Source organism: Crocodylus siamensis, chromosome 12 (genome assembly GCF_052110815.1).
Source record: "Crocodylus siamensis isolate JL-2025a chromosome 12, ASM5211081v1, whole genome shotgun sequence".
NCBI lineage: Eukaryota > Metazoa > Chordata > Crocodylia > Crocodylidae > Crocodylus > Crocodylus siamensis.
The window spans coordinates 31,112,175-31,119,448 of record NC_143406.1 but is presented as its reverse complement, the minus strand read 5'-3'; the positions used below and the strand labels follow the sequence as shown (position 1 = coordinate 31,119,448).

The 7,274-nt window shown below is 52.0% G+C and overlaps 1 long non-coding RNA gene across 1 annotated transcript; it reads left to right on the top strand.

The window, feature by feature from the left end:
• Nucleotides 1–2,895: 2,895 nt before the first annotated feature.
• LOC149854861 (uncharacterized) lies at nucleotides 2,896–3,897 on the top strand. The gene is made up of 3 exons (XR_016438629.1): nucleotides 2,896–3,005; nucleotides 3,433–3,566; nucleotides 3,794–3,897. It is a non-coding gene; the product is annotated as an uncharacterized LOC149854861 (long non-coding RNA).
• The last annotated feature ends 3,377 nt before the right edge of the window (nucleotides 3,898–7,274 follow it).

The following is a 7,274-nucleotide window of genomic DNA, read 5'->3' as shown; positions in this document are numbered from 1 at the left end:
AACAGTTTGATGAAAAAGTGGCTGTTTGCTGTGCTCTTTCCCTGGGGAGTCCCCTGGTCCCCTTCCTAGGAGGGAGGATCACTGGAGGCAGCTGAGAGGTTTCTCTTCTGTCCTTGCCCCTGCATCACCACTTCTGCCGTAAGTGAAAGAGAGGCAGACAAGGATTTCCTTACTGACCTGCCCCTACTGAGACCTTGTCTTAGCCAGCAGCTGTGAGTTTGGTCCTAATTAGTGCATCTTTTATATCCATCCAGCATCTCAGGAAGACGCTACCCTAAAGCAAGCAATGTCCCAATCTTAGTTTCATAGTTTCTAGGATCGGAAGGGACCTGAACAGATCATCAAGTCCAACCCCCTGCCCTGGGCAGGAATGAGTGCTGGGATCATAATACCCCAGGCAGATATCTATCCAATCTCCTCTTGAAGACCTCCCAGGTAGGGAAGAGCAACACCTCCCTTGGGAGCCCATTCCAGAGCATGACAGCACTAACTATGAAGTAACGCCTCCTGATATCAAGCCTGAACCCTACTCTCAATCAATCTGTGGCCATTATTCCTTGTTATCCCAGGTGGTGCCCAGGGAAACAGAGCCTCACCTATTTTCCGCTGGTCCCCCCGTGACATTAGAGACAGCCACCAGATCCCCTCTCAGTCTTCTCTTGTGGAGGCTGAATAGATTCAGGCCCTTTAATCTATCTTCATAGGGCCTGGCCTGCTGCCCTCTGACCATGCGAATGGCCCTCCTCTGGACCCTCCCAATGCTAGCCACATCCCCCTTGAAGTGCAGCGCCCAGAACGGGACGTAGTACTCCAACTGTAGCCTGACCAGTGCCACACAGAAGGGAAGGATCTATGCTTGTGATGCATCTGTAGATGCACGACAAGGTGCGGTTAGCCTTACTGACTGCTTCCTTGCATTGGCAGTTCATGTCCATCCTGGAGTCAACAATGACTCCAAGATCCCTTTCAACCACTGTGCTGTTGAGAAGGGTGTTCCCCAGCCTATAGGTATGTTGCTGGTTCCTCCTCTCTGAGTCTGGCCATCGAGCCAATTTGCCATTCATCTGACAATGTAGGCATCAATGCCACAGCTACCTAGTTTTTTTATGAGCATGGAGAGAGAAACAGTGTCAAAGGCCTTCTTGAAGTCCAGGTAGACAACATCCACCTCAGTGCCTGCATCCAAGGACTTTTTGACCTGGTTGTAAAAGGAAACAAGGTTAGTCAGGCAAGATCTGCCTGCAGTGAACCTGTGTGGGTTGCCCCTGAGCGTTACCTCCCATGCTGGGTCCCTGAAGATGTGCTCTTTGATAATTTTCTCAGAGGTCTTCCCAAGGACCAAGGTGAGACTAAGTGGCCTATAGTTACCTGGGTCCACCTTTCTCCTCTTCTTGTAAATGGGGACCACATTGGACCTTTTCCAGTCCTCTGGGACCTGGCCAGAGCACCACGAGTGGTCATACAGCCATGCCAGGGGCCCTACTACGACCTCTGCCAATTTCCTCAGTACCCTTGGATGAAGGACATCCGGACCTGCTGATTTAAACACGTCCAGCCCATCCAGAAGTTCCCTAACTACATCGTCCCTGACCCTTGGCATGGTGTTGTGTCCCCTGAACCTGTCCATAATCCATGCGGGGGAGTTGTCCTGGTCCCTGCTCAGAAATATGGAGGCAAAGAACTCGTTGAAGAGATCAGCATTTTCCTTTGCTACAATCTCTAGATTGCCAAGCCTGTCCTGTAGGAGCCCCATGTTACCTGGTGCCGTCTTCTTACTCCCTATGTATTTGAAAAAGGGATTTTTATTACCCTTAATTCTGGTCTCCAGCTCTAGTTCCATCTCTGACTTGGCCTTCCTAACCGCCTCCCTGCAATCATGAGCAATGGAGGTGTAATTCTCCTTGGTGATAGCCCCTTGCTTCCACTGATTGTATGCCATCTTTTTGCCCTCAGGCCCTCCTGGATGTCTTTGCTATAAAGCCCCCTGGGCTCGCACTCCTGCCCACTTTGGTTCATGTTGTGACTGACTCCCTCTGAGCTCGGAGGATCATCTCCTTAAGGAACAACCACCCAACCTGGACTCCAATTTCACTGAAGCTCCAAGTCCTCAATGTCTCTCTTACTAAACTCCTTAGCTCATTGAAGTCATTTGTGCCTACCAGTGTTCAAATCATATGGGAGGGCATGCATGCACTGGCCAATGTCTTGAATCATCTAGGGACAGATACAGAGCCCCTGGTTTGGGATGTAGTCATACACATCAGGCCTGTCTTCAATTATGTAAGAGAGCAGCACTCCCCACCCCCATTCCAATGCTCTTCATTTGGGGCCATTTCAGAGATAGGAGATGCACTTGCTGCCCCTTGTTCCAGTCCAAACTGGAAGATTTTAAGTTCTGTGGAAGAGATGAATTTTCAGGAGAAAAAGCAAGTGAAGAGGATACAATAACAGATGAGCCTTGTAGACAAAGAGGGATTCTTAGAAGACTGGGTGAGGCTGCAGGTAGGGTCATGGGATCTGGGGCTATTCTCTGCCATGTTGATTCTCCTGAGTCAGAAGCAGAGCTGGGCAAAGACAAGCGACCTCAGGGGCTGGGGGATTTGGTTTTTGCTGGGATTCAGAATCAGAGCCTCTAGTGATGGCACGTTCAAGGAACGAGGCTTGCTGATGTTCCCCAAGCTCTCTTGAGTGCCCTGGCTCCCAGGTAGCTCATCTGGAGCAGGAACTGTTACAGTCCACCTCCCTGGCAGACCATCTGGCAGGCTGGAAACCAAAGGCTCCTGTCAGGAGCTGTGCCAGGTCCATGAGAGAGGTTTGGCTGTGACCACACTGGGGTTTCTCGGCCACAGGACAATGACAATCTTTGCTCAATGGCTTTCACCCTTTTTGGTGCCCTGGCAGGCTGCATAAAGAGAAGAAGGCAAGCCTATTATAGAAGCCAGATGAAGAAGATCTTGGCAACGCTTCTGTTTCACCTGGAAGACCTGAACCTGCAGGTGGCCAAGGTAAGAACCAGTGACACCGATTTCCTCAGCCCCACCAGGTCTCCTCAGTCCAGCCTCAGGGGCACTCTGACCTTCCTGTGTCCTGTGGTGACCATACCCTTCCCACTGAGGCAGTTTCATCCAGGCACCTCCTGGATGACCTCCTTGAGCTCCAGGGCAGGTTGCACATCTGACCCTCCTGTGCATGCAGGAAATATCTCTGCATGGCTTTACTGAGGGGGAGACAGTTGCTGCCTGCAGGTGCCATATGAAAAGCAGGAGAAGTCCTCCCTTTGCTCACAGCCACCCCTTTGTGCTTAGTGCCAGTCACCTACTGGCCAGGTCCTCCTGTTCATGGCCTGGGTGTAGCCCTTGGTCAAGAGGCAACCCTTGGCCTCAGCTCAGCAGTCAGCAGGGAATACAGACCTGGTGTGACCATGTTTTTCAGGAGTGCAGAACAACATTGGGCCTCTGCTGCCCTTACCTGGGCTTAAGGAGTGTGCAGGCAGCCCTGACCATCCATTCCAGGGGTCAGAACAGGTGAAACAAGAGCAGCTGCTGAGGGACCTCTGCAGGCACTTGGTGAGTGAATTTGTGAGTGGCAGGAGGGTGACTGAGGGCAGGGCTCATTGTAGGACAGAGGGAGGAAATGGGCACAGTGCAAATAAGTGCAAGAATTGGGTTTAGGACCATGAGGCACGGGACAGGCCAAGATTGCTCCTTCTAGTCCCTTGGTGCTTCCATTTCCTCCTGATCAGTACCAGCATGTGGTGTGTAAGCACTTCTCACGTGTTCGTGCTTTTCTCCAGGTCAAAGAAAAACTTGCTTTCCTGGAGGGTTTCTGCCAGGCAGCCCAGGGGCACTACATGAGCCTGTGGCCAGAGATCCAGCCGACAGCCATCAAATTTACAGGTGAGAAAGGATGCCTGGTTCCTTTTCATTCTCCCTTTTACCCCCAAGAGGAATGGTAAAACTGTTGCTGAGCAGGATCAGGCTGTTAATCAGCCTGTGCCTCAGATTCCCCAGAAAGGATTTGGAAAGGATGATGCTCCCAGTGTTGCAAGGCTGGTGTTGAGAAAGATTCAACACCAGCCTTGGGGACGGCTGGGGGTTGCGGCAGACAAGCCCTGTGCTGTGATTCAGTAATCCTGAGTGATGGAGATGTGTCTGGGATGTGGTCACCCAGTATGGCTTACGGTTGCTTAGCACCACTTCATGGGGAAGGCAGATGGGAAGGGACAAGGGCCTCCTGGGCCACTGAGTGCAGGGACTTGGTCCTGGGAGCAGCCCTGTCAGAGAGATCCCTGCACAGCCTTATTGAGCCCATGTTGAAACTCCTTGGGCTTCTCTTCCCGCTGGGTAGGAAGCTGCATTCCCTTGCATGTCCACCTGCTTCTGGAGTTCCTGTCACACCAGCTTGTCAGGGAAGGCTGGGTCCCTGAGCAGCCTGTCCCTGTGCTCAGGGTGCAGAGACTTCTGGTACCCTTTACACCCCCAGTCCAGCTCAGGGAAGGAGGCACGTTTCTGTAGTTTACCAGAGATGTTGGGAGCAGCCCATGTGTAGACTGTTCTTTTCTTCCTGGCTCCCAGCCCTTTACTTAGACCATGAGATCCAACAGTGAACGTGCTGGCCACAACCCACCTGTGATGGCCCCCTGGCCCCCTGTCTGTGTGGGCTCTGGGGTCCAGGGGTGGCAGACAAACCAGAAGTCCCTTTACGTGTCCCAGGTGTGCTCAGCTTGAGGCCCTGGAGGGGCAAGTGAGGGAACTCCAGGCAGAGGTTATCAGGCTGTGGGGGATCAGGGCGGTTGAGGAAGAGATTGATAGGTACTTCCATTCTCTGCAGGATCATGCACATGGCAGGATGGCAACACAGGACGAATCTGATGCAGAAGGATGGAAGACAGTCACCTCTAGACTGACTGAACTAGATGTCACCTCTAGAACTAGACATTACAGAACTAGATGTTGCACTACTGGAGCGACTCCCCCAGTGCATCTGGGGAACAGGTATGAGGCCCTGGCATCACTGGGAGAGAGTGCAGCAATGGAGGCCACATCCACAGCTACCACCAGACAGGCTGAGGAACAACTGGGCAGCCAGAGGAGAAGAAGTCGGGTCACTGAGATGGGCAACTCCCTCCTGAGGAACTGAGGGAGCCTTCTGCCACCTGGGTCCCACAGTACGGGAGGTATGCTGCCTGCCCGGAACTCAGATTTGGGATGTCACAGCAAGGGTTTCAGACCTAATCAGGCCCACCGACTACTATCCCATAGTCCTTATCCATGTGGGAATGAATGATGTGGCTTGGAGTAGTCTGGTTTGGGTCATGACTTATTACTTGGCTCTGGGAGCCAGGCTTAGAGGTTTGGGGGTACAAGTGGTCTTCTCATCTCTCCTCCTGGTCAGCGGTCACGGCCAGCACCACAGCAACTGTATTGGTGAGGGCAGATTGAAGTCCTATGGGTCAGATTACAAGGGGGTAGAGGTCAAAGGGACTTGGTAGTGGGGTCTACTACAGACCCTCTCACCAGGAGGATGAGCTAGACCTAGAATTCCCGAGAGAGCTCTCAAAGGCAGTACACTCAAAGGACTTGGTTGTCATGGGTGACTTTAATTACCCAGACATCTGCTGGGAGGAGCAGTCAGCCAGGTCTGCCCATTCCTGTAGACTCCTAACCTGCGTACAGGACCTACACCTAACACAGGAGGTATGTAGTCCCGCTAGGGGAAATGCCTAACTCAACTTGGTGGTGACCACAGGGGAGGACTTGGGTGGGGGATCTGCAGGTACAAGGTAACCTAGGAGATAGTGACCACCCGTTGATGGGAATCACTATCCAGTGAAAGGTGGGAAAGATAACTAGTAGGGCAGAAGTGCTAGACATTCAGAAGGCCAACTTCAACGAGCTCAGGAGATTAGTAAGAGTGGGACTGAAGGGTAATAACATCCGTGAGTTGGGAGTCCAGGAAGGGTGGGAGCAGCTGCTGTCCCAGCTGCCAGCCCTTAAAAACAAAACAAAAAAACACCCTGGACTCATCGGCTGCTGCAGGGGCTGCAGGGGTTCTGGGGGCTTGTGACAGAGCTCCCCCATGCAGTGGAGGGCAGTGGGGATTGGCTCCCACCTGGCAGGAGCTGGTGAGTTGGGGCTTTTTTTTTTTAAAGGGACAAGAGCTGGGGTGGGCAGAGCAGCCATGGGGGGGCTGGGAGAGTGGGCAGGGGTCAGGGGGCTTGTGGCAGAGCCCCCCCATACAGTGGAAGACAGCGGGAGGTAGCTGGGATCTCCCCCCCCCGGCAGCAGTCAGTGACTGGGGGCTTTTTTTTTTTTTAAAGAGCTGGGAGCTGGGAGAGCAGTGGGGCAGCCATTGAAAGTGTGTGAGAGATGGGGCCAATTCAGAGATTTGGCCGATTCGGCCGCAGCTGAATCTCTGAATCAGATTCAGCTGAATCAGTTTGGGACAGCAACTCAAATCACTGTCCCCTGAATTGGCCGAATCCAAATCTGAAGTGAATACTAGCCGCTTCACAGAGGCCTATAATGTGTCTCTGAGGAAGACAGACAAACACGAGGGCCAAGATCAGCAAAACTGACTGCATGCCAAAATCTCAGGCGGAACAAATAAGCTGAGGGAAAACTTTGCATTGTGTGTTTGCATGAGGGTAACCACAAGACAGGAGCCAAAATGCATGGAAACATTTGTCTCTGAGCGCTGTTCAAAGCCTAGAGGTTCGTGCCAGCATTATTCTCAGTTGATGGCTGGAGGCAGAGCCAACTTTTCTGAGCACCTTCACTAGGATTAACTGACTTCCGTGGCTGCAAAGCCTAGGCTGGAGAAAGCTCTGAGCCCAGTTAAGTCACCAGAATATACATGGGTAGGGAATTACCTGCCTTCATACAGACACTCCCAGGCCAGAGTCCATTTTCAGGTTGCTCAGTGATTCCTGAGTAACACTGTCTATATAATCATGCTTTATTCAGTATTATAGAAATGCTTCTCTCAGCAAGAGAAGTTCACTGGCCTCAACCCTGGCCTAATGGCAATTCAGAGCCAAACCACTGATCCTCAGCTCATCTCTAGTTAGAACATCCTGAAGTGGGAAACTGAAGGCAAGATACCTCCAGGCACAGTGTACAATGTCCAGTATAAACAGTACGTAAGGTTTGTGTCTTCCTGAGTGACTTGTTTGAATAGGCTGTGAAACCAATGCTTTCTGAGAAAAAAGGGCTGAGCTAGAAAAGCAGCTTGGCTGCTAATTGCTGCTTGCTTTACTGCTGCCAAAATGGTTA